General features: G+C 52.6%; 1 long non-coding RNA gene across 1 annotated transcript; it reads left to right on the top strand.

The window, feature by feature from the left end:
* Positions 1 to 10: 10 nt before the first annotated feature.
* LOC106695790 lies at positions 11 to 8,121 on the top strand. Its single transcript, XR_002827724.1, has 4 exons — positions 11 to 109; positions 3,592 to 3,703; positions 5,319 to 5,435; positions 8,021 to 8,121. It is a non-coding gene; the product is annotated as an uncharacterized LOC106695790 (long non-coding RNA).
* The last annotated feature ends 1,927 nt before the right edge of the window (positions 8,122 to 10,048 follow it).

Below are 10,048 nucleotides of genomic sequence, written 5' to 3'. Positions count from 1 at the left end.
TCCTCCTGTACAGCCACGACACGGGCAGCAGAGACTTCCTGTCCATCAACCTGGCGGGGGGCCACGTGGAGTTCCGCTTTGACTGTGGCTCCGGGACTGCTGTGCTCAGGTAAGGGCTGAGAGCTTTAGGGGCTCCCTTCCCCGAAAAGCCAGACTGCAGCCACGCTGGGAAAAGGTGCATGTCATTCCCTGTCTCCCCTGCAGTTTTCCTTCCCGAAACCTCTCCTGACTAATACGGATCGCAGGCTTCCTGTCCATCGTGCTGGCCTGCTGCAAGGCTCCCTTTTCTTACATGGCTGCCCAAGAGGCGCCGATTCTCTGCTTGAAGCTAAGGAAAACGGGCTTGCTTCAGCGGGGGAGGGGGAGGGTGACAGCCTTCCTCTCCACGTGGGGTCACACCGTGCCCTCAGCAGAGATGGGATGGGTTGTAATGAATCAGCACGTTGCCCCAAGCCTCACTTGGTGGGCGCTTAGCAAATAAACGATGACCAGTAAAACAGTACTAACAGAGCCCTGGCCGGTGTGGCTCAGGTGGTTGAGCTTCATCCCATGCACCAAACGGTTGCCAGTTCGGTTCCCAGTCAGGGCACATATCCAGGTTGCGGGCTCAATTCCCTGGTAGGGAGCGTGCAGGAGGCATCCAATTGATGATGTGCTCTCACATCGATGTTTCTCTCTCTTCCTCCCTCTTTCTCCCGCCCTTCCTCTCACTCTAAAAATCAATTAAAATGGATTTTTAAAAACTATTAACAGAAATTTAATGAACAGAAATGTCCTTGGTGGCTTCACTTTGCATTTTGACTTTCCTCGTTGCCGTTCCTTCAGTGGTGACTTGCGCTTTAGCGAGTCTTTCACTGCTCCCCGTGCTCTGACACGAGTCCCCAGCAGGTGCAAAGGCCCCCCTCTGACCAGTGTGCTCGAGGAGGCTCAATAGCACGCGTGGTGGTAAATCGATGCCTCGAGTGCTGGCTGGCGTCTGCGGAATTGGGTTCTGAGTTGTCAGAACTTTCCCTCAGCTACCTGGTCTGTGGTGTGAATTTACTCAGATCGATGGTTCAGTGCCGTGTCAGTACCTCTGTGAGTCCCGGGCTGTGCAAACATTTTTCTTGTTTGTGTGTGTCTCGCTCTTAACAGTGTTCCTCCCCTGGCAGTTTCTCCCTCCTACCCGGAGGCCGTGCGTCTCGTTCCCACGTGTGTCCACCTCTTCTCTGCTGGGGCTCACGGGACGCCCTGCCTCCGAGCGGCCCCGCAGCAGGGAATCAGTGAGCTTGCTGTTGTTTTGAAGGTGATTGCAGGTCATAGTTGACCCATTCATCTTGCTGGGCTGTCATTTTTACAGAAAGAGCATGTGGGTGAGATGTTACAGCCGTGCGTAGCCCTGAGCTGCTGGTCATATTTCATGGCTGATGGGAAATCACTGCATCGGATTTCCACAATTCTTCAAAAGGCCAGTTTGTTTCTGCCCTTATGGCTGAACCCCTGCCCATCAGTGACTCCTCCCACCGTCGGGGGCGGACAGATGTGCTTGTACCCCTGGTTCTGCAAACACACCCCCCGGTGTCTCAAGACAACTCTGGTGGGTATTTAATTGATTCAGTTTACACATGATTAGTATGCAACCAGTCTAAGTGTTCACTAAGAACTATTTGTCAAGTTGAGAAAGGAAGGCGCCTTGCACACCACCTTGTACTTTAAAGTGGCTCTATCCTGGATAAGGAATGACTGGCAGGAGCCAGGGAGGGTTGTGGCTCATCAGCGCCCCTCCTGGACAGACTGCTCCCTGCACCTCAGCAGTGCAGCTGTTGCGGGGGTCAGATTCATGGGACCTCAAAAGACCAGCTTTGCTCTTCCTAATTCTGTGCCTACTTTTTTTTTTTTTTTTAGTTGACTCTGGATCTGTGCCTACTTTTGACAAGAGTAGTTCTTAATTAAAAAATAATAATTTCGCCTGATCAGCATGGCTCAGTGATTGAGCATCGACCTATGACCCAGGAGGTCACAGTTCCATTCCTGGTCAGAGCACATACTCAGGTTGCAGGCTCAAATCCCAGTAGGGAGCGTGCAGGAGGCAGCTGATCAATGATGCTCGCTCATCATTAATGTCTCTCTCTCTCTCCTTTTCTCTCTGAAATCAATAAAAATATATTAAAATAATAATAATAAGTTATTGTTTTCCTGCCTGTCAGGAAAGGTGCTTAGAAACAAAATCCTTGAGGCTCTGGGGTGATGAAGAGGAGGCTCCAGGGCAAACCGACCACTGCGATCACTGATGGGGTTTCAGACACCCCTTTGGGAGAGATTTATGTTACAACCCATTCCAAAGACGTCCTGCTCTGTTAAGCAAATTCTGTGAAAGCCTGACCTACAGGAGGTTGTGGAATGGGCCGCAGCGTTTTCACTTGAGGAAAAGGGTGCGGTGGTCCAATTCATTATGAGCTGGATTCAAAAATGGTGACAATTGTAAGGAGCCAGTGACGGCCGTGATCGATATGGCCGGGCTGAGCGAGCGGCGTATCTGCAGGAAACGGCCTCTGCGGGGTGAGAGCAGGACCGAGGCGCCGTTCCTCTGTGTGGACACGGGCCCAGCTGAAGTGCCGCTGGGTGCTTTATTGCCTATTGATTTAGCCAAGGTGATTAAATCCTAATTGCGAAGGACAAATCACAAAAGCATTTGCCGGAGCGAAAAATCAAGTAAGGGGTGACGACCTTTCAGTAACGGGGCGCATTGGTATTCCTGATGGCTTCCCGGCGATCGCCCGGGACCCCAGAGTAGCTGGAGCTGCAGCGGAGGCCAGGGACCATGCCGCTAGACATCCAGACGCGTGGGGATGCTCCTCGTACGCCGCCCTGTAAAAAGCAATGTGCAGGACTCTGACCAGCTTCATTTAAACTTCAGGTGCTTCCACCTGGAATTTAAAACTGAATTTTTAAACTACTTTTAATCCTGTTCACAATCTCAGAGAACACGCAACCTGTCCTTGCCCCAGCGTTTTATTACGAAAACTCTCTAACATAGAAGTTGATAGGAGAGTACAGTGAACATCATACCCACCTCCTATGGTCCACAGTTAATGCTTTGTTATATTGGCTTTATCCCACATCTAGCCTGCCTGCCTTCCTTCCTTCCTTCCTTCCTTCCTTCCTTCCTCCTTTCTTTACTTTTTTCCATCCACCCATTCATCCTCCATCCATCCATCCATCTTATTTTCTATGTATTTCAGCGGTTATTGCAAGACATCAGTACACCAAGGAATCTCTGTTTTACTCCACAGCCCATATAACTCTTCTTCTTCAAGGCTTGTGTGCCACAATGATCACATTTTACCCTCCTGCCACCCCTCATCTAGAAAACAAGGCTCCTCCTACCCCGTCTCAGGCCCGCCGTAAGGAATAAATAAGATAATGAATGCAACGTTCCTACCGTGAAGGGGTCCGATAAGTGGGGCGAACACTAAGTAGGAAGGATCGTTTTCTTTTTGCCGAGCAGCGTGAGGTGCTGAGGTTGGCATCCGTGTCATCGGAGCCGGATCGATGAACAGCATTCATAACCCGGAGGATGCTAACCCACGCCCAGTCTCCCTCCTTCCGCAGGAGTGAAGACCCCCTCGCCCTCGCCCGCTGGCACGAGCTGCGTGTATCTCGAACAGCCAAGAATGGCATCTTGCAGGTGGATAAGCAGAAGGTGGTGGAGGGCATGGCGGAGGTAAGGACTCACCCGTGCTCCTGATGGTGTGTGGGGGCTGTTTCCTTTCTGGTGACAAAGTGGCGAAGCACATGGACGCCAGGGCCAGGCTGCCTGGGCTACACCCGAGCCTCCAACCTGGCAAGTTACTTAACTTTTCTCTTCTTCAGCTGTGAGCGCGGACAGTAGCAGTAGACGCCTCACAGGGCAGCTCACGGATTCAGTGAGCGAATACAAGTGCAGCACCTGAAGCATTGCCGGCTGCCCCCTTTGTTCCTGTGGGCGTGTAGTCAGTAGGCTCTGAAACCAGACTTCGGGGTTCAAAATCTGGCTCCCCTTACCTACCAATAATGTGAACTGAGACTCTGAGTTTGTGTTTTCTCATCTATATAATGGGGGGTAATAATAGTCCTACCTCATGGAGTTGTGCAAATTAGAATAATGATATATGTCACACACAACAGTCCCTGGCATAGGGTCAGCACTGTTTAGCTTTACTTATTAGTAGTTTTTATATTGTACTTTCATGGCCTGAATTTCTACTCAAGTTTACAACTTGATTTCATTTCCAAGGATATATCCGAAGGAAAATGTCATTTTTAAGAAGAGATAGGAGAGATTTGCTTTAAGCTATAGCCTACTAGGATTCTGCACACCCCAAAAATGTACAGATGCCTAAAAAAATGTTTGACTTTATTTTGTGCATTGCAAGATTTAAAGAGGGCAATGGTGAATGTGGGTGTTCTGGTGAGAAAATGGACTGGCAGAAAAAAAGAAAAGGAAGGAAAAGAGACTTTGGGTGGGGACAGAGGTATTGGTGGAGGAGGAGAGAAGAAAAGACACACGTGTCTGGGGACCACCTCGGGAACAGCAGGGGGAGAAGAGGTGTCCCGAACCTCCCTGGGAATTAGAAGAATCCCAAACGGCCTGAAGGTTAGCAACAGAGACAATTCAGTCTGTGATCTGATGAAGGCAGAGTTGTGGCGCCTGAATATAACAATAGCCGGCCATGCTGAGTGAGGGGTGTGTGTCCAGCTCAGTGCCAGGAGGGGCGAGACTGTGCCCAGCCAGTCACACACAGCCCCAGGTACCAGCGGCTCATCACAGGGTCCACTTCCCACTCACGTTCCATGTCCATCCATGGCCAGCGGCAGCTTCCGTCTGAGACCCAGATTGGAGGCACCGGGGGTAGGGACGAGGCAGGGCGAGCCACTCCCAGGCTCCGAAGGCTCATGCCCAGCAGTGGTCTATGTCTCTCTTGCTCCCGTTTCACTGAGATCGCAGGCTGTGTGCCCCACGTGAGACGGACAGGGTGGAGGCCGTCAACCTGTGTGTGTGTGGGGGGGGGCAGGGTCCTGCTGGCTGAGCATCCACCCCTTTGCTGTGACGCATCCGCATCCGTGAGGTAGACACTGCGGTTCCCCTTTTGTAGATGGTGAACCTGAGTCTCAGAGAGGCTATGAAATTTACAAACATCCAAAGAGGTGGTGAGGGGCCACGCAAAGCACTGTGAGTGTCAGACCAACATGAAGACAGATTGTCCTGATGGGTCTCCAGGGGACCCGAGAGCGCATGTGCTAGTCTTGAGCATCTTTTCTCAACGTTACACCATGCTTTGTGTTTCACCTGTTGGCAGGGCGGCTTCACACAGATTAATTGCAACACGGACATCTTTATTGGCGGAGTCCCCAGTTACGACGCGGTGAAGAACAAGTCGGGCATCCTCAGGCCCTTCAGCGGGAGCATCCAGAAGGTACGGACGGGCTCGCTTGCTCCTGGTTGTTGTGTGACCTTGACTCCAGACAGTGGGAGTGAGAACTGTGACCAATGCTCAACCCGCTGCACCCAGGGACATTTTGAGAGAGTTTGACACGTTTAAGATTTCATTTGTGAATGTTCACAGCAAGCTTTCCAACCCCACGTCTTATAAAGTCTCAGTCCGCTCCTGGGTCTGTGCCCAGCAGACATAGCATGAACGCAATTCGAGGAAGATGCATTTTTCCAGCAAATCCACAAACATATCCTGGGACTGGCCCCAGGTCGCTTCCAAAGCTTCCACGAAAGGGAAGGAGGTGAATGGGTCTAATAGCAACTCTTGGCTCCACGCTTCTCTGTAGCTTACCGGGCAGATTGCTGAAGGCAAGAACCAACTCTTGTTGCCCCTCCCCACCCCCCACTTTAGCAATGGTTCATCAGTCACGTAACCCAGTTCTCAAGAGCGTAGCTTAGTGTCCTTCCATAGAAGGTGCAGGAGGAAACCGCTCAGCTAGTGACAGACACGGGGCACGGACCCCACTCATCTTCATCTCTTCCTCCTTCCCCGGGGGCTGCCCTGCCATGACTCTCGGGTAGGAGAAGAGGGAGTTCTGTCTGCAGCAGACATGCAGGGCGACTCACCTGCCAGGTCTCCAGGCCCCCAAACCCTGGGGGACAGGGACCTGAAGGGAAGCATGCTGGGTTCCTGGGTGTTAGCGTCATCCAGGTTTTCTTCGGCCACCAGGGGTGGCGGTGGGCCATTGACCCTTTCAAACCTGAGGTGGGGAGGCCCAGGGAAGGAAGGTCTTACCAGGATTTGCTCCTGGGAGCTGGGAAGGACCCCTGGGTTCAGCCTTTCTGGGTGTCCCGTGTGGGGTCCAGGCACTATTTGCTGACTCCTATGTGTTTCCCTTTGTTGCAAACGGTGGTGGCAGTGACACTTCAAATCAGACCATTATTCCCCCTCTTACCCCCTGAGTGGGTTTGGCCTTGTTTAATCTTGTGTTTGGAATTCTCACTTGGGAAGCAAGCTGAGGTGCTAAGAGGGTTCCCCTGCTCCCCGCCCTCGCAGGCCCCCTCCCGGGCACAGCACACACAGCCCTTTCCTGTCCACTCCGGGGAAGGCCCCCTCCCCTCCCAGGTCCTGGCCAAAGCCTTGGCTGTGCCGTATCCTGCGGTGCGGTGAATGGTGTGGTGAATGGCTTGTCTCAGCTACGGTGACAGTTTCACAGCCCTTCACTCACGGCATGAAAAGGGGGAGGTTATGGAGAGATTCTGGCTGCTCTCTAGCAGCTTCTGAGATTCAGGACTGAGGAAAGTTTGCTACCAGCTCCCCCGACACTGTTCCAAGGACCAGGCCAGCCTATGGAAATGGGATTAGTGGCCGGAAATGCCATTGCTAGCTGCTTGGACCCCCTGCAGGGCAGGTTCTCCTGGGGCACTTTTTCTCCCTGAGTTCTGCAAAGCCTCCCCCACATGGAACACCAACAGCTCAGGTAGATACACAGTCTGAGTCAAGGGCTGGCAACAATGGGTGTATGTATTTGGGGTGGGAGCCCAGTAAGCTATTCCTAGAATTCCTCTTTCTCCAGAGCCCCCTGCAGGGAAAAGGGGGTGGGGCCTGGAGCGCTCTGGCTCCAGTGAGCATGCCCAGCAGTGGTGGGAATGTGAGCTGAGTTCCTCTCTTTTTCTTTAATGATGAGGAAGTGGTTGTAGAAGGAAAGGGAATTCAAGAGTGTCCGGGAAGGAGGCCAGCAAGAGCTGGGGGGCCCTGGCTGGTTGGTTCCGTTAGTTGGAGCGTCGTCCTGTACACCAAAAGGTCACAGGTTCGATTCCTGAACAGGGCACATACCTAGAATACGGTTTTGATCCCTGGTCAGGTGCATACAGGAGGCAACCAATTGATGTTTCCCTCTCACATCCTCACTTCGATGTTCTTTTCTCTTTCTCTCTCTCCCTTCATCTCTTTCTAAAAATCAATAGCACATCTCCTTGGGTAAAGATTTAAAAAAAAGAGAGAGTGGGTGGGACCATGGGGAGGGCCCCAGGGGGCCCCACTGGCTAGAGCCTGGAGGCCAGGTACCCCCAGGGACATTTGTCCAGGGCAAACATGAGCAGGTCCAGGCCGAGAAAGCCCGCCGTGTCGGTTCTTTGTTCTGGATTCTTCCCTGTCTCAGCCTCAGCTGCATCTCAGGACCTCCAGGAAGCCTGGACAGGTTACTGATGACTGGTCGCACCCTCAGAGATTCTCACTCAGATATCTGGGTGGACCTGGGTGTTAATTATTTCCTAAAAGTCCCCGGCGATTCTGAGAGGCAGCCGGGTGGGGACCCCGCTTCGTAGGGACTGGGCCTTGTCTTTGAGCTCCGAGCCACCAGGCCTTCCAGACCCCAGCACAGACCACAGCACAGCCCCCACGCGCCCGGTTCCCGCGTCATGTCACTGAGGACTACGAAGGCCGCTACCGGCCCTTGTCCTCTGCCCGAAGCTCTCGCTGCGCGTGTCTGGGTCAGTGGCCGAGGGACCCTTCACACACCGCCCAGTGTTTCCCGGGCCCCTGACTGTCTACGCTTCCTCTCCCAGATCACCCTGAACGACCGCGCCATCCACGTCAGGCACGACTTCACCCGCGGCGTGAACGTGGACAACGCCGCCCACCCGTGCGTGGCGGGCCCCTGTGCCCCACGGGGGCAGCTGCCGGCCCCGGGAGGAGGGCTACGAGTGTGACTGCCCCCTGGGCTTCGAGGGCCTGCACTGCCAGCAAGGTACGCGGGCTGGGGCCGGGCCGGGGTGGGAGGGGACTGTTGGTGACAGCAGGCCGGCCAGCCCGGTTATTTTCATCAGCGATTTCAGTGACATAGTCGATGGCTAATCACATGTAAACTGCTATACTTATTTAACAATGAAAATGCTGAGGTCCTCCTGTAACAGGAGGTAAACAGCTTCCCACCCGACTGCCCTGGCCCCTTCCCTGAGAATCCCCTCATGGCCCAGCATCCAAAAGTTTAGCCCATAATATAGGGGGGCTTCCAGGACCCCCCTGCATCTGAGGCACCCCCAGAGCCCATCCTGATAGGCTGGTAAATGTTTTGCCTAAACATTTATGAACATTATAGTAAAGAAATCTTACCAAATACAGAAAAATACGAATTGTACTTGGAAAGTATTAATAGACTTCTGTAGAGTGCTATGTTCCCTGCCACCTCAGTCTCCCCTGTGCCTCAGTTTCCTCATTGTGAAGTGAGAATAAAAATAGCAATAGTATCTAATGCAGGGGGTGTGCGGGGTCAATGAGACGATGCATATTCCATGGAAGAATGCCGGGTGGGCACTCAACCAGCACCAGCCATTATTGCTATTGGTGAGAAAAAGAAAAACCCATTTGAGTGCTCGGCTTTTTTTTTTTTATGTATGGAAATGCCACTAGGGCTATCCTTTTTTTAAAAAATATATTTTTATTGATTTCAGAGAGGAAAGGAGTGGGAGAGAGAGAGAGAAACATCAATAATGAGAGAGTCACTGATCGGCTGCCTCCCACACGCCCCCCACTGGGGATCGAGCCCGCAATCCAGGCATGTGCCTCTGACCGGAATCGAACCCGGGACCCTTCAGTCCGCAGGCCGATGCTCTATCCACTGAGCAACACCAGCCAGGGCTAGTGCTTGGCTTCTAACCTGCCCTGTCTGAGAGCTGGAGCAGGGCACAGTACTGGCTGGAGGGAGGCAGGACCGGGGTGTCAGAGGCGGCCTGCCCTCATACGGGCATCACCTTGGGCCATGGGGAGCTTCTTGTTCAGGGGTCAGGATGGCCTCACTGTTTAGGAACTAATTTTTAAAAAGGTGGACAGGCCCAGAGGACATCAGGCACCGCCCAAGTGAAGGCGTGTGCTGTCTTCCTTGTGTGTTTCTGGTTCCTGGTTTTCATCGGACGGAGGGCCTAGAGCAGGGGTCCTCAAACTACGGCCCGCGGGCCACATGCAAATACAAATATTGCATTTGTTCCCGTTTTGTTTTGTTACTTCAAAATAAGATATGTGCAGTGTGCATAGGAATTTGTTCATAGTTTTTTTTTAAACTATAGTCCGGCCCTCCAACGGTCTGAGGGACAGTGAACTGGCCCCCTGTTTAAAAAGTTTGAGGACCCCTGGCCTAGAGGGAAACTGGAAGTTAGGGCAGATGGTTCGGGGTATGGGAGGACAGAGTTGTTTTTCAGGAGTCTTGGAAAGTATGAAAGATGCCAAGTGGCCGGATGGAAGATTCAGTAGTATTATACTTAAATGAATTTTGAAACCTGCACAGCAAATCGTATGAAATATGTGCATTAACATAGCTCACTCTATAATAACCCCCAACAGAAAAGTCCTAGACCCATTTGTGAACGAGCCTGAGGAGAATCCCGATAAGGGAATCCCTGTTTAGCTAACAGCATGTACTTGGCCAGATTCAGTTCCAGAGAGGCCTGTTCACTCAGAGAACTGGGTGTGGCTTTCACGGGTCAGTGTTTGAATCTCGGGGCCTCCCCTCGGGCACAGGCAGGGCAAGCTGGCTCCTGCCTTAAACACCAACGCTAATGGTCAGTGCGTGAAGGCCAGGCTTCCGTGAGCAGTCAGCA

Source organism: Myotis lucifugus, unplaced genomic scaffold, assembly GCF_000147115.1.
Source record: "Myotis lucifugus unplaced genomic scaffold, Myoluc2.0 scaffold_3016, whole genome shotgun sequence".
NCBI lineage: Eukaryota > Metazoa > Chordata > Mammalia > Chiroptera > Vespertilionidae > Myotis > Myotis lucifugus.
Note: the sequence above shows the minus strand (reverse complement) of the source record. Positions and strands in the feature narration are given on the sequence as shown.